This window comes from Polyergus mexicanus, unplaced genomic scaffold (assembly GCF_030449975.1).
Source record: "Polyergus mexicanus isolate NDT 795.1 unplaced genomic scaffold, iyPolMexi1.0 SCAF_25, whole genome shotgun sequence".
In the NCBI taxonomy this organism is placed as follows: domain Eukaryota; kingdom Metazoa; phylum Arthropoda; class Insecta; order Hymenoptera; family Formicidae; genus Polyergus; species Polyergus mexicanus.
In genome coordinates, this window is record NW_027223345.1 from 955,592 (window position 1) to 983,070 (window position 27,479).

The 27,479-nt window shown below is 35.8% G+C and overlaps 1 long non-coding RNA gene across 1 annotated transcript in view; it reads left to right on the plus strand.

Moving 5' to 3' along the window:
• Window positions 1-21,428, plus strand: part of LOC138943131 (uncharacterized) — a 344,651-nt gene extending 323,223 nt beyond the window's left edge. Inside the window, exon 4 of the long non-coding RNA XR_011448411.1 lies at window positions 21,097-21,428. This is a non-coding gene — a long non-coding RNA (uncharacterized lncRNA). The remainder of the gene's footprint in view (window positions 1-21,096) is intronic.
• The last annotated feature ends 6,051 nt before the right edge of the window (window positions 21,429-27,479 follow it).

Here is a 27,479-nt window from a genome sequence, read left to right on the forward strand (position 1 = left end):
GGCTCATCGAATGCTCTCAAATACTTATGGTGAACCCGCTATTAGTGAAAGAACATGTCGCGAGTGGTTTCAACGCTTCAAGAACGGTGATTTTCATGTCGAAGACCGGCATAGCGGTGGAAGAGAGAAGGTTTTCGAAGATGCAGAATTGGAGGCATTACTTAATGAAGACTCGAGTCAAAGTCAAAAAGAATTGGCACGATCATTGGTAATGGACAATACTTTGAATCGTAAATGTATAACCAGTTTTTTAGAATAAAGCCTCGAATTTTGGAAAAAAAACCGGCAGAAGCAAAGTTGTACACCTAATAACAAAAATAAATTAAAATCGAAAGCAACGACGAGATGCTTTATATATGTATTTAACATCAAGCCAATATATAATTAACTGTATCGTCACTTGTAATTAATGTAATGTACAAAAATTGCTTTTATTTACGCAAAAACTTGAAATTCCTGAGTATTATTGTGGACATAGCTGTATCCTTCGTAACTCTCAACGAGTATTGGCAACTGCCGCACGATATTGGATTATGAGATCCAGTTTGGCTTCTACTTCGGATCAAAGTTGATATAAATGTAGTCGTGAGTCGCGAACCGCGTACACGATCCTCTCCTAATTATCGCTTAAACCTACCACGTTAAATGTACGCGCGCGCCGATCCTTTAGTAGATTAACTAGCAAATTTCTTCAATGAGTTTACTAATGGTCAGGATAGTCTCTTGTTAATGAAAAATAACTCGACGCGCCTTATATTTCGGGAGATCGAGGTCACCTATAATGGCTCCATACTTTTCTGGCGATGACCTTAGATAAGAAACAGCGTCGTTTATTATTTTCCCAAATCGAGTTTATCCTGTTAATCGAAAATTCGAACGATTTTCATTATTAATAGATATCGATTGGAAGCGGCGATATGAAACGGTTACGTAATCGGCATATCGAATTGATTACATCAGGCGAGCCAATTAAACAGCTCTTGATTAATTTGATTCCTGATTATTCCATTTATAATTCTATTAATTGACTCTCAGAATAAACTGACACGGATTTACTCTTCTGTTTGCCCCGGAGCAACCATTCCAACACGATTAAAAGATAAAACATTACGACGGCGTGTTCAAACTTATCTTTGCGAACGATTTCACATTGTGGGGTTCAAGATATACCACAAACGCTCGATTACGGTCGTTGCTCGATATAACGGAATAGTTAAAGAATCGCGTAATCGAGAGACAAAGAAGAGTTAACAACTACGATTATTACTGCTACACCAATAATTACACTAATAATTCAAACTTAATCGTATTAACTAGTAATTGCTTCCCCCGAAGGCGTCCGTGTAATACCAGAGGCAGAATATACATTGCCCGACGCCTGTTTCCGAAAAGTGGAAACTAATTAATATCAACATAGAGATATATTACACGCTCGTGTTCTATGGGCGCAAAGAGCGTTCATTCGGCCGCGAATTTAACCGGAACAATTTAGGGGCTTCGCGTTTGCTCTCACCGTCCGGGGTCCGGGGTCAGATCAGGGGTCCGGTAAACGCTTCCGTCATCGTCTCGTGTCGTGTCGTGCCATCGAGGGAGGGATACGCGTCATTATTTAACCGCAACACAATCCCCGTATCAAGCGCCGTAAGCGCGCGCGCACGAAACTGAAAGAGGGCGAGATACCCTGAGGGTTGTATACAGGGGTATCATGTTATTAATCCGGCTCCTTTCACAGATAACGAGACAACCCCTTTAATTCGCGCGACCGGAGCGCTTCCCCCCCCCCCCTCTTCTCTATCCATGAATCCTAATCCCATCCCAACAAAAATACCACGGGCCGGTCGTGAGCCAGACAACACATGGGTTCATTCGTGTATTCTTTAGCTCTCTCTCTCTCTCTCTCTCTCTCTCTCTCTGGGTGCAAGCGGAGCCGCTTAATCGCGTTAAAAGGTTATGAATGGTTGTGGAAAATGTATGTCCCCCGTGCACACGTAGACACCGCCAATTAGCGCATTTAGCGTTTTTCGAGGGGAAACTACCTTCTATTCGCCCATACACTTCTCTGCGCTCGTCTATTTATCCGCAGCTTCGTGCTTTCCCTCTCGTTTGCTCGTTCCTGATAGCATTGAGAATTGTGCGTATTGCGGTTGTACATTATGCATTACGTTTTGTCGTATTTGCGCGGTATTCTACCAGTTTCTGGAACGAATTGCTATAGCAGGAGAAAGAAAAAAAGAAGGGCTCGCGGCATTTATTCTGCGTTATGTTACAATATAAATTATCGTCGTGTAATTTATAAAACATGCACGGTACTCCATTTTAGTTATAACCTATAAGTCAAGTACATGCAAATGTGCGGATAGATATAAAAATAGATTTGTGAAGTTTTTCCTTTGCTTCTTCTAGCCTGCGGAAACGTCTCAACTGCTTATATTGCGTATCTTCACGGCTTCTCGTTGTTTTACCTCGCCAATTAGCGAGGCGTTGTGTGTTCAATGAAGTGTTTGGTTCAATGAGCAATCAACCGTGATAGAAGCGTCCGGAGGTAAAACCCATCGATATCAAGAACAGAGATCAACAATCTTTTTTTACTTGCGAAAAATCGTGCTCGTTTATGAACTTTGCTCGACTAGGAAATTTCGCTAGATTACAAAGAAACAAGTGTCACAATCTTTATGAAAATTTTTTATGCTGTATGCAGATATCACTATATAATTGTACAAGTCTCTTCATTTCGCGAAATCTACCGCAATGATATTAAAAAATAAATACACATAATAGAATCTTTGTAACAAGTATCATCGTTTAAAGAAAGATACTATTCGCTGCGCGTTATATTTATAACGCGTATATACAGGGTGTCCCATTTTAAAGGACCCACTCAAATATCTCAGAAACACTGGGTTAAATCGAAAAATGTTTCAAACAAAAGTTGTGTGGCTTCAAGGGGGCCATAAGATGGTGACAATGATTTGACCTTGGAAAATCATTTGAAGGTCATGTGAAGGTCAATTTTAAAATCATAAATGGAAACCCCCATTTCTTATTTAGTATTCTTGTAGCTGACATCGAGAGCCTTCCAAAACGCTATAATAAAGTATTTTTTTATTAAGTACTTTTTGACTTATTTTATATTTTAATCTGACATGTTTTGATATAAAAAATTAAATATCTCGTAAAATATTTAGTTTTTGATAATCTTACCGTAATACTTCTATGTACAGAATAATGAGACAAATCAATTAGTATAAAAAAAAATTGTTTTTAAGAAAATTATTTACAATGTATTTTTTTAAACAATTATTTGTTTTTTTTGGCACTAATTAATTTGTCTTATTATTCTGTACATAGAAGTATTACGGTAAAATTATCGAAAACTGAATATTTTACGAAATATTTTATTTTTTATATCAAAGTATGTCAGATTAAAATATAAAATAACTCAAAAAGTACTTAATGAAAAAGTACTTTATTATAGCGTTTTGGAAAGCTCTCGATGTCAGCTACAAGAATACTAAATAAAAAATGGGGGTTTCCGTTTAAGATTTTAAAGTTGACCTTTACATGACCTTCAAATGATTCTTCAAGGTCAAATCATTGTCACCATCTTATGGCCCCTTTGAAGCCACACAACTTTTGTTTGAAACATTTTTCGATTTAACCCAGTGTTTCTGAGATATTTGAGTGGGTCCTTTAAAATGGGACACCCTGTATAACAGCATCTCCTTCACGATGTACTTTACAGCACGTCAATAGCGATTGCTTGCGTTTACAAGTATATGCCGATCAACTTGATGCTAACACTTTACCGCACATGTATATCGCTCGCATCAGCTCGTAATGAAACGACGTGGCTCGTAATATGAATATAAAAAAGGAAAGCGTGCGAAAAGAAGAGAGAAATATTATACGACGATCGAACATAACGAAGGGATGAGAGAAAGGCGAAACCGGTCGTCAACCGACAAATTGGGACAAAACCATAAAAAACTCCACGTTGATGGATTAAAGCGCGCTCACCTGGCCGCACCTGAAAGGGGACCGGAATTAACGGCGGTGGTGCCAACGCTAACATCAACTTTTCCACCCTTCTCCGACGATCCAGCGATCTCGGGAGAACGTTTGTTTTACGATGCTAACGAGAATATACCACCTCGAACCGTCAAACCCGCCCGTGACGTGACAACGCCGAGGTTACACCCGGGGTCGGGAGAGCGAGTGCGACAATCAATACTTCCATATACACTAGGCAGACACTTGGGATACATTGTTTGAGATGCTGTTAGGCTCGTTCCGATCGAGTCAGCAAAGAATCGGGGACGCCACGTAGATCGATATTTTATCCTCCCGCCAAGGGGATACACAACGTGCGCGGAAGAGGAAGAGAGAATCAACAAAGCGAGAGAGTGGCAATGTGAGACAGCAGATGCGCCTAAGCGATGGATTTTTCACAGTGGAAAAAGATCGCGCGAGCGATCCGATAACCGCGATCCCGCGTGTATATCGGATGCTGCGGAAGACAGCAACGGACGTTGATTTTATCGTATCTGAGAATCTTATGAACCTCGTTGAGAGGAATTGCAGCAAAAATTATTTTTATATCAACTAATGCATATGCGTTAATAAAATTTAATAATAATAAGTTCGCGCACCGATACCCACGTCTAGGTTGTTACCTGTCAGTTTCCGTATTTAATTTTTACATCTATTTGCACAAATATCCACGTGACAGATTTTCGCATGATTTGAAACTTGAAGCATATATTTTATTCATTTATATATAGAAAAACCGCTCTCGCGACGCAAGACGCGAGGAAAACTGCTACCGTGTATAAAATAAAATAATTATTATTGACAACAAGGAAAGATTGTAATATGTATCAATGATTTATTCACGTTTCAATCTCAATAAAATTTTTAAATATAAAATTTTCGATTGCTCTCGATATAGTTGATAATTATTCAGTCAAGACAAAAAAGTATGCAAAAACTATCGTAACAAAAATAAGATAATTTCAGAAATAAATACATGCAAGAATTAATTATTGCTCTTGAAAAGCTATTAATATAAAATCTTTAATCATTTAAAATGACAATCATGAATTAAAATTATCTTGCAAATGTTCATTCTGTTAATATTTAATAAAATATTTTATTAAATAATTAATTAATATATAAATCTATCATTAAAACTAGGACAATAATGTATTGAAGTTTTTTTAATTTAATTTTATATTTAGAAATATCTAATTAAAATATTTAACCTAAAATTTTAAATGAAGATACAGAGATTTATTAGAAAAGAAATTCTCTAATATGAACTGTAAGAAAAACCAATAAAAAAAAATTATAAAAGATGAAAAGAGTTTCATTAGATTAGCATTCTTGCAATTTGTAGGATAATGCAATATATCATATATAATTTCGCACTTCATATCTCGTTAAAATTGCTCTTAATTTATATTTAATACATAATCATTATGATAAATTATCATTAAAATGATAATTAATATTGCTGCTTTTGGAAAGCTCTCGATGTCAGCTACAAGAATACTAAATAAAAAATGAGGGTTTCCATTTAAGATTTTAAAGTTGACCTTCACATGACCTTCAAATGATTTTCCAAGGTCAAATCATTGTCACCATCTTATGGCCCCCTTGAAGCCACACAACTTTTGTTTGAAACTTTTTTATGTCAGATTATTGTAAGTGTCTTAAAAATCGTGGCGACCGTTACGAGGACCACCCTGTATAAATATATGTTTTAATTTTTAATTTATTATTTTTTATTTAATTTTGTAAAAGTTTGAAATCTATATCTCAAATTGCCTTTTGCCAATTAACGGCCTGTAACGTAACATAAAAATACTAATTTAATAAATTTTTTATTTATATTTTATGACATATACCTATCGATTATATCACGCTGCAAATACGCTTCAAAATATTCATTCTGTTTATCCGTATGTTTTTTCCTCTTTGTAATTGAGCTTACGTTTCGAAATTTCACCCGTTTTTCAACTATAACGAAAAAAATTAGTAAAAGACAATTTAAATTCAATTTCGCGATCATGTGTAGAGTAAATTTAATTATCTTTGAGTTTATCTAAGAGCCAATTGTGTTAATTGTATTAACCGTAATTATTAAACTGCGTTCCTGATCAATTAAGCGAGGTACGAGTACATGAACATTTCTCACTGCTTTCACATATCAAATATTTCGGAGTGATTAAAGATCCAAGTTTTTAATTAAAAATTAGATATACAGAACGTGAAACGTTACATAATCAAATAAATCACTGACGCGAAAGTTTGACTATGTCTGTAGATGCTGCGCACCTGGTGCTACAGACTATTGGATCTTTGAAACACATTTATTTCTCTTGAATAATGATTATTCTCTTTTTTTATTCTTTTTGATCAATACATTCTCTTAAATAGAAATATGTTTAAATGTAGCTTACACATGTTTGTTTCCTTTCTCGTATAATCCCTCCCTCTTATCGTCTCTTATCGTAACGCAACATTCAAGACCCCTTTTCACACATAGTTTACGTCGTGTCGTTTGCGGTCACCCAAGATCTATCCTCTACACCAAATATTCAGCTTAAAGGGCTCTGACCATGAGTGAAAATGTAACCCGAGGGAATTTTATTTCATTGTTGCGGGACAACCTGACATCTGGTAATGCTGTTCCATCCGGTGTATAGAAGCTATAATCTAACCGCAAAACAGTCGGTATATAGTGGTCGGTATCTCATGATTCTCTACACGCATAGCTAAACAAAATTATGTACGAAACTTTATGAACCACTGAACAACCGATAGAGATCATGGCTAATAATTTTTAAGAGCTGTAATATTTACGACATGCATATCTCACAAATACTTGACGTAAAGTATATATTTTTACGAAACGTTTCTTTTTCGGCAGCTGCGTTCATAAAGAAAATATGTAAAAATCAAACTGCCAATATTCCGACGGTTTTTCCACAAAGACGCATAAATGATTCGACGCGTGCAAGCTGTATATCTCTTCGATATCGCGATCTAATAGTGAATGAAGAATCTCTTTCCCATAGTTAGAAACTACACTATACACTACGCGCGTTACGGGAGGATTATACCGATTGTGTCCGGTCAGTTTTCGCGTGGCATCGGGAATCATCGCGCTCGACTGCACCATCGTTTCCAACTAGCTAAGCGCACTTCGCTATAGCCAACTCTCGCAGGAAGTAAGATAAGGAAGGAACTCTCCGGTGCGAAGCCCGAGGCTCTCTGCGACAACTGCGGATAGACGCTGCAGCTGGTTGTGGATGCTGTGGTGTGCTAGGACCGTACCATGGATTTTCCAAGTTTCGCTAACAATCTTTCGTGATTCTTGATAAAAATTGTAATTAAGGGCCACTTGGACCAAATTCCGATTAATTTAATTGTTGATTAACTTGGAGGGCAATCAAAAACAGAATGTATTATATATTATATACGCGAATGATATATGGTTAGAAATTTTTATGTTGATTGCCCTGTAAGTTAATCAACGATTAAATTAATTGCAAACATATTATTATAATTCAACAATCTATTATTTTCACAGAAGAAACACGCGTTGTATTTTACGCAACAATTTTTAAAAAATTGATAAGTGCTTTTTAAGGAAGTGTATATTCTATGGAAGCTTCTTGATAGTTATAGATCTGAAATTTAAGTTTTACTAGTTTCTATGTAAATTCGCTCCCGGCAAGGAATAGCGATAGCTTTGCCATAGAGAATTCAAGCACATTCCTGCGAGATGTGTATCCCTATCCCGTTTGGCAACAATAATTCGATATGGCGAACAACCGCGCTTCGAACAACTTGTCACTTAGCTCGCCACCGTAGTTTATGCTCGGTAGCGTGTAGAGTCCTTTAGGTAGGTTACAGTCTGTTAAATTGGGCCACAGCTGGCAGAGAGACGAGCTGTGAGACGAGCTACAAGAGACGAGACAGTTACCGTAGATTTTTGGTGAAATTTCTGAATAAAAGAAGCGCGTGTCCCAAAACACACTCATGTCGCGCTCTACAAAGGTCGAAAGTTTCATGAGTGATAAAACTCCTTCTACGTGCAACAGGAATAGCGTTATGTTGATTATAGATCTCTATAAAAATTTGAAGAATTTAATATAACATTTTGCATAAGTAATAACTTTAAAGTTTGATGAATTTTACGACCTCGTGCATCGTGATTTGCATTATTTGTTAGAAATGAATAGGGAAAAGTTATTTAATAAATATTAAACAAAGACGCGCGCAAATTTGCGTAAGATTGATCAGAAGAAGGACGGAGAAAAACTTATATTTTATTGTCTAGTAAAATTTTTTTTTTAATATTTCCTATTTTTATTTTAGATTTTACATAATATAAGCCGCTTGTTTTAATCGAGGTCAATATCTACCAATATTTTACGATGATCTACGCAGATTATGATGCAAAATGATGAAATTTACATTAAGACGAATAATCAGCGAATTACCGTATCATACGTAGATGCTTTTGTGCGGGACAATCCCGTATGGAAAATTCTATTATTCAGAAGGTAATCGATGCTTAATGCCGTGACATGTTACACATTGACAGTTTAAACAATTACACGTAAAACGCCTAGCTATATACGCATTAAATCGCACAACTCGCCGGTTCTTTGTACGCATCCATACAAAAGCTCGTACGATAATCATTTGCCGTTTAAATAATAGATATCGGTACTTCGCGATGACAGTGGGCTTGGCCAAGTTCCACGTGTATTTTGCATCACAGCATAGGTTCACAGCTAAATCAGCGAATTTTATTTTATTTTAGCGCGATCGCACCCGCGAAAGAAGAGAAAATTACGTCCAAGATATCAAACGAATACTAGGCATGTGTGCTTCGCAATCCGCGACAAGAACTTTATCAAAGAATATCAAACAGGATATCCCGACAGAGAATTCAGTAATTAATATATTCCCTAGATACGAGACGGTGTAAAAGTCCATCATAGCTAGATGCGATAGTTGGCGAGAGGTGCCGATTAGAATAACTCGCTGCGAAACTTCCATCCGTAATTAGAGACCGTCCATAACTTTGCATTTATTATTTCATGGTAAACAGATTAAACGAGCTTTCGCTCGCAAATATATAATATCGTACGTACACAATGAAAAATTTCACGAGAAAATAAAATATCTTTACTTTATGTGAAATAACAACAGATGTGAAACTTTTGTTTACACATTATCACGTGGTATAACAAAAAATAATATTCATAACATTCAATAAAATTATGATAAAGTATATGAAATTATACATATTTCAATCAATTTTTATATTGTTATAATTAATTTTCACGTTTCTCGCGTAACTCATTAAAAAAATTATACTATTAGGTGTATAACTTTGCTTCCGCCGTTTTCCTATAGATGGCTTTAGCGGTAAGTAGTAGTCGAAATAAATAGATCATAGATGTCATGCGATAAACTTGGGCATCTGTCAACATAACCCTATAGAAACATTAGTCGATTTGTGTCCGCATCATAAAGTTATTCTCGATTGAAAATGTCAGTTTACGAGCCAAATTCTCGTCATTTGCGGGAGGTTTTAATTTTCTGTTTCAATATGAAGAAATCTGCGGCTGAGGCTCATCGAATGCTCTCAAATACTTATGGTGAAGCCGCTATTAGCGAAAGAACGTGTCGCGAGTGGTTTCGACGCTTCAAGAACGGTGATTTTCACGTCGAAGACCGGCATAGCGGTGGAAGAGAGAAGGTTTTCGAAGATGCAGAATTGGAGGCATTACTTAACGAAGACTCGAGTCAAAGTCAAAAAGAATTGGCACGATCATTGGGAGTGACTCAACAAGCAATTTCAAAACGCCTCATAAATGTATAACCAGTTTTTTACAATAAAGACTCGAATTTCGGGAAAAAAAACGGCGGAAGCAAAGTTGTACACCTAATATAATGAAATTATAGTAATAAATTCAGGGAAAGAATTTTTTCTGAAACATATGGAAAGGATCGTACGCGATAATCATGTCTTATTATATATGCCGGATGTTGTAAAGTAAAGAATTAAGAACCGTACTAATTCACGACGCGAAAATAGTCACGATATACGCGAAATAAAGGGAATATTTTTATTTCAATCAATTTATCGCGGCGTTGGATTATAGTTTGATTATCTCCGGGTATACAATAATTGCAACGATATACCCATGCGCTTTTATTGCCATGCTAACGCAATCGCATAAATCACGATACGGCGCTAATTATTCTCTTCGGTCGAAATTCATCTCCTTGTGAATTATACATATAAAACGATTTCCCGTGTGTATTATAAATTATTTCGCGGATGACATTTCCGGTTTGCGCCTTCCTATTCCGTGATGATTCTTCCAGAATCAAATTTCGATCGAGAAAACATTAGAAAAGTTGGTAAAACGTATACGTACCTCTAGCGTTTGCAATGCTAGATGAAGAACCGCTTTGCCCAAATTAACAAGAATCGTGTAAAAGAATCATTGATAACGCCAACTTAAAAATTAAAAGAGTAGAATGATTTTTATTTCCCGCGCGAATACAATTCTTTCCGACCAAGCGCAAAATACACAAAACACAAACGTGCCAGTGCGATTACGATAAATTTATCGCATCCGCGAAAGCCCTCATTTTGCCAAACGTTAAGCTGTAATAATCCGGACGCGATATCGCAAACAATCCGCGACGATCAAGCGACGCCGGCCGTAGCCGCAAATTATTTTTCGCGGCGGAAACATTTTCCAATCGGCTGGCATATTTGGCGAATACGCGAACGAGGATGCGTCGTCGAACGGGCCGTCGACAAAAATCGAGCGACTTTTACCGCTTGCACATTTCCTATACATACGTATTCGCGATCCGAATTACGCCGCGGTCATTATGGTAATAACCGTTCGCGTATCTCACCGGCTATTAATTCCGAGCGCGAGTATAAGCCCCGTATTTATGGCCGCGAACATTGCCAGTGCGGCTGCTCGTTCATCCGTTGTACCGTTGCTGCTACTGTTGCTGCTGCTGCTGCTGCTGCATCGCGGTGCAACGCTTCGCAAGGACGGTCGCACGAGAGTCGTATTAAAAGCCGGAAAATTGAAAACGAAACAGTGTCGTGCCGAGTTACCGTTCGATTGAACGCGGGGGTGGCGAACGTTCAGACGAGGGCGATCGGGGGAAAAGGGGAGCGAGCGTCGTACGATGGTTGAAGCGAGAGACATGCATAGAGACAGAGAGACATGTACGGATTTTCCGCGTACCTATCTCGTAAAGTCTCATCGGGCTTGTGTTTTTTTTCCTTGTTATTTTTTTTTTTTTTTTACACATCCGCCGTTAGCACAGCGGAAAACCAGGATGTACGATCGGTTGATCCAGCAGTGACGACTTTTCATCGACGACTTATCACGCAAAGCTATCATTAAAGATTGCTGTAGACGATAACTCAAGCGAAAGCTCAAGTACCGAACCGCGGCACAGTGAATTAATATTACATGGATCATCCGCGTACTCTCGAGGAAAGTTGAACTATAGATAATCCGAGGAACGCATTAATGTACTATACGGACCTTTTGTGATACGTACATCGTTAAAGCCGCGTGAAAAGAAAACGATTCTTTCCATTGATTGTAATTTCGGCAGGGTTGGGAAAGTTACTTTATAAAAGTAACTCGTTACCGTTACCGTTATTTTTTCTAAAAAGTAACTCGTTACCGTTACTCGTTACTAATTTTAAAAAGTAACTCGTTACCGTTACAGTTACTAAAAAGTAACGAGTCGTTACAATTTCCGTTACTTTTTTACAATACAAACTAATAAATTATTTTGCATAAGAAAAACTTTTAAAAAATTGTAAGCAAGATTTCATTCAAGGTTTATTACAAAATAAATGATTAAATTTTATCGAAATTCTTTATTAATTTTTAATAAAATTTGTTGCTCCATAGTATCATCATTTAAATGCCCTCTTTGTGATGTTAATACAGAGCCACCGATGCTAAACATTCTTTCTACAGATGCACTGCTTGGTAGAGCTGTATTATATTTAATAAAAAGTTTTTTAAGTTTTGGATAGTCGTTTAACATTTCTATATTACAATTATTTGATTTTAAAAACCGTTGCAATTCTTCTTGTTCAGATTCATTTTGCACCGTTTTTTGCTCAAAAATGAAAAAATCATCGTGATCGTCAGATTTTCCAGCTTTTGGAGAATTTTCAGTTGATCGGATTCCCAATAAATCCTCCAAGTAATTTTCAGCACGTTTTCTTTTTTCTCCGGTTAACCAGTTTAACTTAAATTTTGGATGTAAACATGCTGCTATTATTAATTCTTTTGTTTCAAATATTGTAAGAAATCTAAAATCAAATATAGTAAATTAAGCGACATTGTTTGTTTTATTGAAATTAATACTTTTGAATCAATAGTTTAAAATAAAATAATATTTTTCAATTAAATCCTTATTTAAAATTAAATAACATATGTATTAATCGAATTAATAAGTTACCTTTTATTTAAACCTTGCTGAATAGCTTCAACTAATGAATGGCAATCTATAAGGTCAGATTTATTGAGATTTTCTAATTTTCGTTGCAAGGTACTTAGAACTGGTAGTAAATGAGAGCTCTGCTTTTCCGAAAAGATAAAGCTCTCATTGGATATCGCGCGTCGCGTCATCGCACTGGTCTGCAAGAGCCATAAGTTGATCAATCGCATTCAAGCATTTTTACAACATAATAAGAATGCTAATTGGTCGATTTGCTTACGGCTTTACGGTTAAGATAAAAATTTTATCACGCACAATAACAAGAATAATATCTTAAATAAATCAAAAAATTTGAAAAAAAGTAACGATAAAAATAACTGTTAAATTCGTTACTCGTTACCGAAAAATGTAACGAAGTTACTTTTTCCGTTACAAATAAAATTTGTAACGCCATTACCGTTACAGTTACCGAAAAAAAGTAACTGTAACGGTAACGGCGTTACAAGTAACGCGTTACTTCCCAACCCTGAATTTCGGTGCATCGATAAGAGACGAAGAAAACGCGGGTAGTTGCAAAAAGCGTTTTCAGTAGCAAGATCAAGGTAAGAACGATTTGAGAATGCGGACGTTGAACTCGCCGTACGTAGAGGATTCGCGGGAAATTTCCGGGAGATCGGATCCAGCCCTCCACGAACGCGGAACACACGCGTTCGATCGCGATGGAAAAACCTGTTCGGGAGCAATGGCGCAGCTGGGAACGTTTGAGGGAATAACGAGGGAGAAAAGGGCCATCTCTTTTCCTCTCTCGCACGCGTTACAGCGTTCTCTCTTCCTGTCCCCGTCTCCTTCCTCGCTCACTGCTCCTCCATCGCGTATCACTGCTTCACGGTAGAATGGCTACCCAAAATACGAGACGAAGGGGGCAACGAGCACAGACAGAGAGAATTCTCTCTGTTAGTTCTCAATCGGCAGAATCCTCTCGTCGCGAGCTAGTTGCTTTGCTTCGAGATAAAATCAATCGGCTTTAAAAACTCGCACAATATGCGAATACCGACTATGTACCCCATTACCATTTGAATAATCTTCTTCGGTAGCACTCAATAGACGCTCCAATTTTTATTATATGTATGAATATTTTTTATAATTGTAAGATTAAAAGAGATCGAAAAATATCTTTAAATCGAAGTAACAATCATATATAAAAAAAATCAATAACTGTTACAAGGATATTTGATGCAGATTCTGTCTCTAATTAGGACTTTGAAGATTGATCTACAATCTACATAATTTGTGTATACAATGAAAAATAATCGACTATCATATTACATCATTTAAACTCTGCGGGACAAATATACAGGGTGTATCTCAAATGATGCGCTAAACTTTAGGAGCATATTCTAGAGATCAAAATAAGGTCCCTTTTCCGAAAAACCCGCGGCAGGCTTGCACGTGCCGCGTAAAGAGAAGCGTCTTCATCCGACGAAAGCTTTCGCGAGGATGCGAATTTCACGAGAGACATCGCGGGAGAAGGAAAGTGAGAGAGAAAGAGGCGTGAAAAGGAAGGGCGGATTTTTTACCGCAAAGACGCGGTAAAGTCCCTCTCTCTCTCTCTCTCTCTCTCTCTCTCTCTCGCCCATTTTCTCATCCCTCACAGCGGCCCTTTCTTCCACTACAGCGTGCCTAGCTCGTTCCTTTCCTTTACATGGGAATTTTGCGCAAACGCCGGCGACTTTCTTTCCGTGTCGAGTAAAATATGCTTTCGCGTTACAACATTAGCATCCTATCTCAAGATATTAACGATGGAGATGTCGTTTCATGCAATTTATAGTATCGCCAATAGTTTTCCCCTAAGTTAGAGAGAAGAGTAAAACGCGGGGGATAACAAACAAGCTCGAACTTTTATATCGATAATGTAGCTTTTTTTTCTTTATCTCTTGCACGTTCTTGTGTTGGAGGATTGTACTGCTTTGGGTCTCCGCGCGCTCCTCGTTAATTTCTCGCTCGCTTAACAATCGCGCGCCCGAAGTCGCATAAACTTCTTTACCTCATTCTACTATATCTTTTCTCTCTCCTACGTTATTCCGTCCGGCCCTTCCTCCCTTACCGATGCGTCCTCTTCTCGCTCCGCGAGGCCACATTTCAAGCCCCGCACACGCGCGCCAGCTTAATGATCATTATCCTCGTTACACAAATTAAAATTACACGGCAATTGGAAAGACTTGTTACGCAATTAAAATGTGCTCAACAACCGTCGTACTTTGTCCCGTTGGGCCATCATTGTTTCTGCTACTTACGACGTAATCGTTTAAAGCCACATCGGTAAATTAATAGCGTATATCTCGAACGTAACTATTATTTAAACGAATGAATTTAAACGAGAGAGACGTAGGCAAAATCAGACGAGAAACCACCCCTACGACGTATTATATAATGTGCATATAAATACAATGTATTATACAGCGTATATAAATTTGAAATACACTAAAAGTATAATGCACAACCATATCCGTATCAAATAGATACTAACGTTACACTTCAAATCTATAATGCGTTACATAATCGAATAATTCATTACAATTTACTTTATAAATAATACGCATAATTACAATATTTACGTGTAAGATAAATCGAGTTTGGAATTAATTACATGTACCATTAATATATCAGGTTTCGCATTATAACGTTTAAAATAAAGATACTTTTTATGTGTGATTATACAATATATACATACATATACACACACACACACATATACAGGATGTCCCATTTTAAAGGACCCACTCAAATATCTCAGAAACACTGCGTTAAATCGAAAAATGTTTCAAACAAAAGTTGTGTGGCTTCAAGGGGGCCATAAGATGGTGACAATGATTTGACCTTGGAGAATCATTTGAAGGTCATGTGAAGGTTAACTTTAAAATCTTAAACGGAAATCCCCATTTTTTATTGAGTATTCTTGTAGCTGACATCGAGAGCTTTCCAAAACACTGTAATAAAGTATTTTTTTATTAAGTACTTTTTGAGTTATTTTATATTTTAATCTGCTTTAAATTTCTTTCATAATTATAATAGAGATTCGTTTTATTAGAAGCAAGTAGTCGTCTCGGTGCAATAGCGTTAATAAAGCTATTGCTGAAATTGGAGAAGAGATCAAAGAATTTATTATAGTAGAAAAAAAAGGAAGCTGCGCAAGATATATATATATATAATGTATGGTGGACATAGTTGACGCCCATAGGAGAAGCCCCAACAACTTTTCTCATTACAGCGATCGATGTCGACCCAATTAAAGCTAACTTTGCAGTGTAATAAAAACCTGGCACGAGATCAGAGCGCGGGAGAGAAATAGAGGGAGTAGAATAGATCGTGAGTTTGATTTTGACGAGGATGCAGATATATCGGTGATGCAAAGAGGAAAGAACACAAGGCGAGAGAGAATCTGAAAAAGAGTAGAGAGGACTCGCGACGACCTCGATCGATCTATCGCAAGTCAAATATCACGTCGGAATACATTTTCGGATAAGTTTACATATGACATTTATTGCACGCTATTTATGTCAGATAGAAGAAATCCAATATCCCGGAAATACCAGCGCGAGCAGTGCGGAAATGTTCTCAGCATCAGCTATCAGATAGTTCTTTCGACATTCTCGTATCAGTCGAATGATTCGTGTCATATGTACTTCTAAACACCTGCAAACATGCCAGTTTAGAGAATTCTATGTCAGAATGTCAGAAAATTAATCCGCCGATCAATTAACTGTTGAATCTCATTAATTTTTGTCCAAGCATTTCACTCCGGCTTATCAATTTCATTCAAATAAACACTGTTTGATATATCAATTTAGTTTAAATTTTTCTAATTTAATTTGTTAACGATTATATGTATGTGGGTATGTGTGTGTGTGTGTGTGTGTGTGTAATAAAGATGAAACATAAAAATATGTAAAATTATAAATTCAATTGATTATATTGTATATTCTTCAACTAAAATAATTATTGTAAAATATCACACACACACACACACACACAAAAATACACACACGCATAATTATAAAATTATATTTATCGGAGAGAAAAAAAGAAGAAATCTTTTTTCTGCATACGTGAAAGGTAAATTTTACGCGGTTACACACGTATATATAATCTTCTTCCACATATAGAAGATATCGCAAAAAATCGTATCGTCTTCTTGTATGATCGTTGCGAGATAATAGGAGAGAAGCCAAAGATAGTTCTTGCCTAGCTCTTGGAGTCCCAAGGGTAGTCCACCACGCCTCTCTCATATCTTCTTCCTTTCTAACGAATCTAACAAGAAGATAGTAGAATTCTTTTGACCGAAACTATTTTCGTTATCCCAAAATCATTCGCCCTACTTTTAGGCATACTTCCTACTCGTTAACTCTTCAGCATTTTCGCGTTATAACAGTAAACGAGACATACACGGGGTAATCTTCGCGAGAAAGACAAATGTTTCCCGAAATACATTATAATCATGATAAAAGAGGACAGAAAAAGCTTCTTCTTTAAACACCAAAATCTATTTTATTTTTGTTTTATCAAAAAAAAAATCCATAAACATTATACTTATTATGAACACTCATCAAATCAAGCCAAGTCTAATCGTTTTATCATTTTTTATAATATACATCTTTCGTATTTTGGTCGCGAAGTCTCTCTTTTCTACAAATGTATTAGGTGTGCAACTTTGCTTCCGCCGTTTTTTTCCCGAAATTCGAGGCTTTATTGTAAAAAACTGATTATACATTTATGATTCAAAGTATTGTCCATTCCCAATGATCGTGCCAATTCTTTTTGACTTTGACTCGAGTCTTCATTAAGTAATGCCTCCAATTCTGCATCTTCGAAAACCTTCTTTCTTCCACCGCTATGCCGGTCTTCGACGTGAAAATCACCGTTCTTGAAGCGTTGAAACCACTCACGACACGTTCTTTCACTAATAGCGGCTTCACCATAAGTATTTGAGAGCATTCGATGAGCCTCAGCCGCAGATTTCTTCATATTGAAGCAGAAAATTAAAACCTCCCGCAAATGACGAGAATTTGGCTCGTAAACTGACATTTTCAATCGAGAATAACTTTATGATGCAGACACAAATCGACTAATGTTTCTATGGGGTTATGTTGACAGATGCCCAAGTTTATCGCATGACGTCTATGATCTATTTATTTCGACCACTATTTACCGCTAAAGCCATCTATAGGAAAACGGCGGAAGCAAAGTTGTACACCTAATACTAAAGCGCTCGACGGATCAATAACATTTGCCATTGCCGTCACTGCAGAGAGAAGTCGAGCCTCGTTTATTCGACTGTATACGAGATACGCGTGTGTCATTAGCCGCACAAGTATCGCCGCTACTTTATTTTCATCAGTTAATGCAAACAACGTGTAAGATGCCGGGGTGTGTCGGCGCACAAATCGCCGGATTTCGCGTCGTCGCAACATCAAATATTTGTCAACGCAATCGGCGCGACGAATCTTATTCGGTGCGAAAGAGCGTATCACGGGCGCCATAAATGCATGTAGAATTTTCATACCGCGCACGTGCAGATATATATTATAATTATCATATAATAAAATTAAACAAAACATAGAAATGCGCTAATATTTTCAGAGAATTTAAAAATCTTTTTGTTGATAATTTTGATTAAGGGAGCCAACCTCGGTAATTTTGAAATACGCTGTTAAAATCATCGATCGTTGATTATATTTATTTTTTAATTTTTATAAAAGTAAATCAAAACATCTATGAGTGAAATTATCATATAAGAGCCGAGACAGTCTAATTACACGTTGCGTGTGATCTGTCACTTTGTTGCACAATTTCAACGTGCGACACGTGTCGTATATTACGAACGTGAATGTTTTTGTATAAAAGCGACTTTGTTTCTCACCCGAAACCATGCACACACATGTGCGATGCATAAACAACGATGTGTTAACATTCATTGTGCTCAAATTATGATGTAATGGCGCGGGTTATTGTCACATTAGGTACCGCGACAAGGGTCCATTGTGCGCCGGCAAGGTGCACGTGATTGATTAAGTCTATAATACACGGCTGTTCATATTCACGGCTGTCGTATTAATAACAGATTGCTCGTTAATTAATTGTCAACTGCTACCGCGCGTGACGCTATTACGATTTGTACAGCCTCTCGCGTTTTCACGGCTGTGCGCTTTTGTATATCTGTACCTTTCATTTTTCTTCGCAATTATGTATCTTCGAATATGCAAAAGATCACAAGGATAAATTGTCTATATCATTGACATAATCAGATATTGAACATTTCATTTGAATTTTACTTTCATATTAGGTGTACAACTTTGCTTCCGCCGTTTTTTCCCGAAATTCGAGGCTTTATTGTAAAAAACTGGTTATACATTTATGATTCAAAGTATTGTCCACTCCCAATGATCATGCCAATTCTTTTTGACTTTGACTCGAGTCTTCATTAAGTAATGCTTCCAATTGTGCATCTTCGAAAACCTTCTTTCTTCCACCGCTATGCCGGTCTTCGACATGAAAATCACCGTTCTTGAAGCGTTGAAACCACTCACGACACGTTCTTTCACTAATAGCGGCTTCACCATAAGTATTTGGGAGCATTCGATGAGCCTCAGCCGCAGATTTCTTCATATTGAAGCAGAAAATTAAAACCTCCCGCAAATGACGAGAATTTGGCTCGTAAACTGACATTTTCAATCGAGAATAACTTTATGATGCAGACACAAATCGACTAATGTTTCTATGGGGTTATGTTGACAGATGCCCAAGTTTATCACATGACGTCTATGATCTATTTATTTCGACCACTATTTACCGCTAAAGCCATCTATAGGAAAACGGCGGAAGCAAAGTTGTACTCCTAATACTTTCAACCGCATCCATAACATAGACAATTTATCCATATGCACATCTCAGCAAAAATATTTTTGCTTTACAATAAAAACGGAATAATTGGCGCTATTCATATATATCGTTTGATACATTCCATAGTATTTTAAGATGAAAGCGTCTCCTTCTCCTTCTCCTGCCGAGATTACATCGCGTAATCAAGCATCCGGTGCCAACGCGGCTACGCGTATTTGAAGTTAATTGAAAGCCCCAGATTCGAGACGGCGGGTAAACAATCTTACGGATCAGATTAGAGCATTAGCAAGTGCCATCCATCAATCTTATCTGGTCGTACTCCTAGAACCGATGCCTATTATATCGCGAGAGACGCCGTTAATGCGCCTGTTCAAGTTCAAGCTAATTTTAGATGCGAGAATAAACCCTTGCGTGGCCATTAGATCCAAATGAGCTCTGCCCAGATCCATCTAGAGCGGGGACGAATGTTGGCACCGATTGCCGACCTCGCCGTCTACAGCGAGGTGCGGGAAGATCGGTTTTCCCTCTAATTAGATCGAGATTGAATTCAGACTGCTCAATTCGGAAGGGTAAATTAATTGACGACAGAAAAGAATGCGCATTTTTTTTTTTTTTTTTTTTTATTACGTATCGTCGCTGTAAAAGTAGCGCGCTCGCTTTTCAGAGATCGTATCTTACATTTAGATAAACTCGGCACGATTCGAGAACTCGTACTTTTGAAATGATCACAATTGAGATAGCAGAAAAAATAAGAGAGAAGACGTGTAAGTGTGCGTGGACAGAATATAATAATATTAATATCACTGACAATACCATAGATTAATTTTTTCTATTTTTATTTTATTTTATGACAATTATTAACGTCGATTTTTTTATTAAAATAAAAGTAAACATAAAAACACGAAGATTATTTATCACGTAACTCCAAAACCATGGTGCGTATATGCGACGAATATCATAATTTAATACAATAATTGGCACAGAGTATTTCGATACAATGCCTACACAATTAGTTTGGAATTTACGGGGCTGTTTAATCGTTCGATTAAACACCTGTCTTTAAGCGGTTTCGACTTTAAATCAGCGCGCCATTGCATAGTCGGCAGCGTGCACAGGCAATTATTGGACACATTTGTATCGTAATTAATATCAGAAATATTGGGCGTTCTCTCTGATTACAGGTGAATAAATTTAGTTATTAACATATATCGAGAATCATGAGTGAATCAAAATAGATATATTAATTAAATTTCATTTTATTTCAACCTAGCACAATTAATAAAAAAATCTAACTTTGTGCTTTATTATTGAGTAAATTATTAAGACGGAATAAAAACTTATCGAAAAAATTGAAATAAAAACAAGAACAGAAAATGATAATCTCATATTAGAATAAAGGATACGTTTCCACTAGCATCGTTTCAATTATTATTCACTCTTAAAAAAGGCATGTTAAATCGATATTCACAAGTACATTGTTAGTTCTTTTCCGCGATACTGATTGGTTATCTCGACACTGCGCTCTGCGCAGTTACTTTATATTAATAAAAGACTGTCATGGCTGATTTGCGCAGGAAGAAAAATATATCTTTTCTTCAAATGTATTATTTAAATTAATTCTCTGATTTGATTTCGAAAAGGTGGCAGTCATCGTTGAGTTACCATTGCTTTCAGAAATTGTCAGGAAAATCTGGATTTAATTCCAATTCTGCAACAAACATCCCCAATTTTCAACAGGGCATCGAACTAGACGTCGTGGATGGATCTTAGAAGAACCGACAAGAAATAATCGCAACATTACTAATGTTCATCTGACGAGAGGGACAGCGATAAGGCCCCTTAGCTAAGACAGCGATCGCATCCAAGAACGTGGAAAGAACGCGGTGTTTTCACGATGTAGTTTATTAATTTATTTGACGAATATTTAAATCCGATACAAAATTTGTAAATATAAATCAAATTAAAATCAAATCATGAAATTTGGAATAATTTACTCGCAATGTCAAAGGCAGTTACCAAATTTCGTGAACAAAAAGCTAATATTTAATCGAATAACTTTTTTATTAAACACCAGAAGAAAATTAGCATATTCATGATATTTATAAAATTTGAAATAATATTTTCCATATTTATCAACGATTCTTTGATATGAAAACACAAGCTGTAAGTTTATAAATATTTAAAAAAAATAATACAGAAAAACTAATATTTAACAAATATATTAATTTAAGATTTCTATTATATTGCCATTATACATGTTCTTTTGGTAAATTTTCGTGTAATTTACAAAAAAATAAAATTTTATATATAAATGATAGTATTATTAATTACAATTATAATATATAATTATATATAAATTAAATTATATCACAATTATAATTACAATTAATTAATATATATTAATATAATTAGGCTATATATTAATATAATTAGGATACAATTTACAATTAATGATGCTATCAATATCAAATAGATAAATCCGATATATCCAAATAATTTGATATTGACAGCATTTATATTTAAAAGTTCAATATTACATAAATTGACATAGCAATATAACAAATATATGTACAAGTTTTAATCTATAAAATAGAATTTAACACATGTTTATTAAATTTTGTTACATAATAAATATTAGTTTTGTTTAGATAATAAATATAAATGCAATTTTTATTTATTAAAAAAAATGTGGCATGCGTGTATATTTTTAAAATTTGTTATAATAAATTTTAATTTTTCTACAGTTTAATTTTTTTTAATTGTTCCTAATAGTCCCAACACATACTTTGCTGATTAAGCCAGCGGGAATTTACGATTATCGAAATTTGGGGAAGAAATTTGTTCTAATCGCATGCCTTACTCACGTGCCCTACTCGCGTGCCCTATCGCGTGCCCTATTCGCGTGCCCTACTCGCGTGTCCTACTCGCGTGCCCTAATAGAATGCACTATATGTTGCTTCCGTTGGGCCAGTTGGACCTACCTTTTGTTGATCCTGGTGATATTTATTCTGGCTGCATCTAGCCAGAGATGTAACTTTAACCTCTAACAGAGGATAATGAAGGAGTGAAATTCCTTCCTTTGCCGACAATTATTATCGCCGGTGCATGAGCGTCATTTTACGCTCGTTTACGGTCATGAGACATTACGATCGTTTGTCATGCATCGTTTTAATATAACTTTACTTTAATTAATATAATGCCAAATCATCAATCAAAATTAATTGATTGAAATTTTTATAATAATATAATATTATTTATAATAATATATAATTCATGTTAAAATAATATTAATAAAACAATTATATTTTATATAATTTAATAGATAATATCAATAATTTGGCTGTATGTCGATTAAAGCAAACTTTAATTGATACGATAATATAGATGAATGGGCTATAAAAAAATTAGGATAAAATCGGTGCAACATGAAAATAAGGTTTTACTATTTTATAAAATTAATAAAATTAGTAACGCCTTCTTCATTAAATAAATTAAATAAAATTTATCGATTGGAGAAAATATTTTATATTCTTTTCAAATTTTAATTTTAATTTATATATCTTAAATTGTATCTGTAATATATTTTAATTGAAAAGATCTATTAAAAGTTAATTCATTTAATCTATTCTAGCCCATCCATTTTGAGGCAACGGATCTGTTCACAATCTACAATCTATATTTGTATCTACAATATCTACGAATCCGTTATCTCAAAATAAAATTAAATTCATCACTCACCGGCAGTTATGCGCAACATCGAAGTTGTTGTCTTGAGACTACGTTGTCTGTAACATACAAATATAAAATCCAAATTATAGCAGCATCCAAAATATAATTAATATTTCGTGCGGAATATTTTATATCCGATGCGTACAATATACTAAAAAGCTCTATATAAATATAGAACAATTTTATAAATTATAAACAAATTTTTTTTTCACATAGAAACTTTTGTAGGATATAAAAATCTTTTCCTAAAATTTTCTTTTGTTTAATTCATTCAAATAAAGAGATCGAATTAATGCGCGTACGAGATTTTTAACTGATACAGAAATAATAAATACTTACCCTAGGGTTGCTCCGCCGGTGCAGGATGCCTCTCCTAGACCTCCCCCTCCTCTCAGGATGTTAGGATCGCTACGTTGATCTGAAACATATAAATGGAGGATCCAAATTTAACAATGCTCCAAATAATTAATATTTAAAAATGTATTATATGCATTGAATTTTTATATTCAATTTTATTTTATAATAATAAACAGATTAATAAAATAATTTTATAAATTTTGAAAAAAGAATACTACAAATAACTCTAATAATTCCATATAAAAGCTGTAATCAGAAAGGAAATCAAAACTTTTACAAGATTATAGCTTTAATATAAAAATCTTTTTCTCTAATTCTCTTATTTAAATCATATAAATAATAAATCATATTACGCGATTAATTTAAACAGCACGTATGCGATCAATAAATAATTAATATACAAATAACAATTTATTTACCACCGGTGCCCAATGCCTCTCCTAGGCCTCCTCCTCCTCCTCTCAGGTTGATTCACACGCGCGATACTTTGAACGACACTCCCCCACTTTCGAATTTCGGCTCGATCGAACCCCGCTTCACGTGAGAATCACACTTCGAGTCGACAAGTCGGGAATTCACCGATTACTTCGAGCAAAGGTTAAACGGAAGCGGAAGAAGACGAAATCGATTGATGGAATCGACGCGAATGGGGTTCGCTCGACTCTTGGTCCGCGCCTGCTCCCATCGAGGGCCGACTAGAACTTCGTTAGGAACGATTTCATACGAACCACCAAGTCTCTATCATACAGACTGAGCCGGGTTTATCGTAAGGCTGATAGACGGGTCGAGAATGAAGATACCCACCTCCTAGGTGCTAACAATCTAGATCACTTCGAAAGCGGGAGATCAATTTCTCTAGCGAGCGAAAATCGAACCTAATTAATACAGCCAACTCCTCAAATGCCAAACATGTTAGTATTTCTACAATGTGCTGTTAGACGGTACAAGAGAAGGGACCCATTAACGACGATTCCAAAACAATCGACCGAACTCTAACCGATTCGGGCCGAACCGTTTGTCGGAGCAGAACGTGCCCTCAACAACCGATTCTCGAACCGAAGTTCAAGATTAACCGCGCGAACATGCATCTATACTATGCACGAACATACGTTGCTACGCGGCCGGCGTTCACCTCAGCCGCGACACTGAGGCGTTTTAACATTGCGCTGGCATTAATATATCAAATTTATTAATACATAAATATTTATATAATATATAATATTAATATAGTATTAATATTAACTGATATTAATATAAAATTAATTATATTAATAGGTATTATAACACGCGACGCGGAAGACGCGAAAGCCGTCCGCGGCACGATGACGGCACCGACGACACTCCGCTACTTTATTGCTCGAGTATCGCCGCGCGAATAATAAGAACGTAAGAAAGGAATTTGAGCGTCTCGCCCCACTACAGTTCTATTCAAGTGTCTTTGTATAAATGATAACAAGGCCGTGATACATAAACAATGTTTACGCGCGCCAATGTTTACGCCGCTAAGGCCAAATATCATATTAGGTATTGTTCAAATTCGCTGGCGAAATATTTTACGTACTATAAAATGTATGTGCGAAATATTTAATTATATAAGTATTTTAAATTATAGATCAATTATATTTATTAAAACGATTAATCTATCACGGAGTTTATCGTCATATTAATTATTGATTTTGCGATTCGATCATTATTATTTATGTTAATTAATTATTAATTATATTATAATAGTAAATAATATCCCGATATTGATTTTAAATTAATTTTAAATATTTTGAAGATAAATTTTTTCGCGATTCCGATTTTTATTTAGAGTTCTGAGTAGCATCCAACGAGATATAAAAGAAACTCTTAATATCCTTACGCTCCAATATATTGCAAGAGATATCGCGATTTTTTAATAATTTTTATTCTATTATTATTTATACAAACTAAATGACGCATTTTATAATATGTCATATATAACACACACACATAATATTCTAATAATATGCCGTGAGCAGCTCTCATTAAGATATCCATTTTTAAAAAGACGTGTTAAATCGATACTCGCAAGTTACCTTTTTTCTGCGATGCTGATTGGTTATCTCGACGCTGTGCTATGCATTACTTTAGTTGCTTTTCATTTACATCAAAACTCAGATAATTCTCACTTGTGACGTCATTACTCAGTTGAATGCATGTTCCTTTTGATACTAGCAAGTGAGATTCAACTGAGTTTTTACGTGGTTTCTGCACACGATCGAGACCGTGTGCTTTAGTGAGTCTAATAGACTCACATTAAAAGTGAGGTTATAAATCTATATTATTACGTGATAGCTTTGTTACCAAAATAAGCAGGTCAATGACGTCATTGTCTGAGTATGAAATACTCACATAACTGAGTGACTCAGTATCACTTGAGTGCAAATGGAAAGCAACTATTATATCAATAAAAACTTGTTATAATTAAGTGACGCATTTGACAGTTCAAATATTAAGTATAATTTTTATTTAATTTATTTTGAAAAAACGGAAAACTAGAGTTAATATGTGTAAATATGGATGATTGCATAAGTTCGTGCCCGATTTTCATAGATGGCATTAAATTACTGCATGGCGGAATTCTATTGTTTTCGTGTGGTAATTGTTGCTTACACCGAATAGATGACGTCGTCTTATGTCAATTTAGCGTCAGATATTGTTCAGATAAGTCCATTTGTGCATAAGAGAAATCATTAAAAATGGAGAACGAAAGGTGCATTTGCGGCATGTAATGCTATATGAATTTCGGAAAGGCGTGAGTGTTGGGATTGCACAAAAAAATATTCAAAGCGTTTATTTGGACCGCGCTCCTGCTCTCCGAACAGTCAAAAAGTGATTTGGCAGATTTCGAAATGGTGATTTCAACATGGAGGATCAACCCCGCTCTGGACGGCCTTCTGGCATCGATGATGACATTGTGCATGCCTTAGTGGAAAGAAACCCAAGGATTACAACTGAGGATATTGCTGAGAGGCTGAACATCGATAATTCAACCGCTTTTCGTCATTTAAAAAAGCTTGGATACATTTCCAAGCTTGATACGTGGGTGCCGCATTTCCTGACTGAAAGGAATAAGCTGCAGGAAAACTGCAGGAGTTGCAATGGGAAATTCTGCAGCACCCGCCATATTCTCCAGATATTGCGCCTTCAGATTTTTATCTGTTCCGGTCTTTGCAGAATAGTTTAAATGGCAAGAATCTCAATTCCGAAGAAGCTGTCGAAAACCACCTTACAAACTTTTTTCAAGAAAAACCAAGTTCTTTCTTCAAAAATGGAATCGACAAGCTTATAGATCGTTGGAAAACCATTGTAGAAAAGAATGGAGACTATATAATTGATTAATAAAAGTGTTATCTCTAAAATATAATCTATTGAAGTTTATATTTAAATCGGGCACGACTTATGCAATCATCAATAATTATATACGCAGACAAAATAAATGGCGCGCGCTTACAGTGTTCTAGTTATATATAAGATTAACATGTTATAGCACTAAACACATGATGAATTATGCTTGCAGAAAACCTTTAACGCGTAAATATTGATCTTATGGCTCGTAATTAGTAAAAGATACATATTTGTTATATACTTGTTATGAAGAAAGATTAATAAATCGACGTTAATATGCGAAATAATATGCGAAGATTTTTCGATGATACCTTCGATCAATCATACAAGAAAAAAGACAAGAGAAAGAGGGCAACAACAAATCGGATCAGTTAAATCTACGGAACAAGAAAATCGGAAAAGGAGAATGTGTTTAGGTTGCGGTGCACGGCTTTAAGAGTCACGGCCAGTTACGAGGCAATAAAAACAGATTAAAAAAACTCCATTCTCCGAACGCCGACAGAGTAAAATAGCGATGGGGAACCGCATCGGCATTTACCTCCGGGTTGAACACCGACAACGAGGCGGGACGAAAAAAGAACTCGCACGACTATGTCATC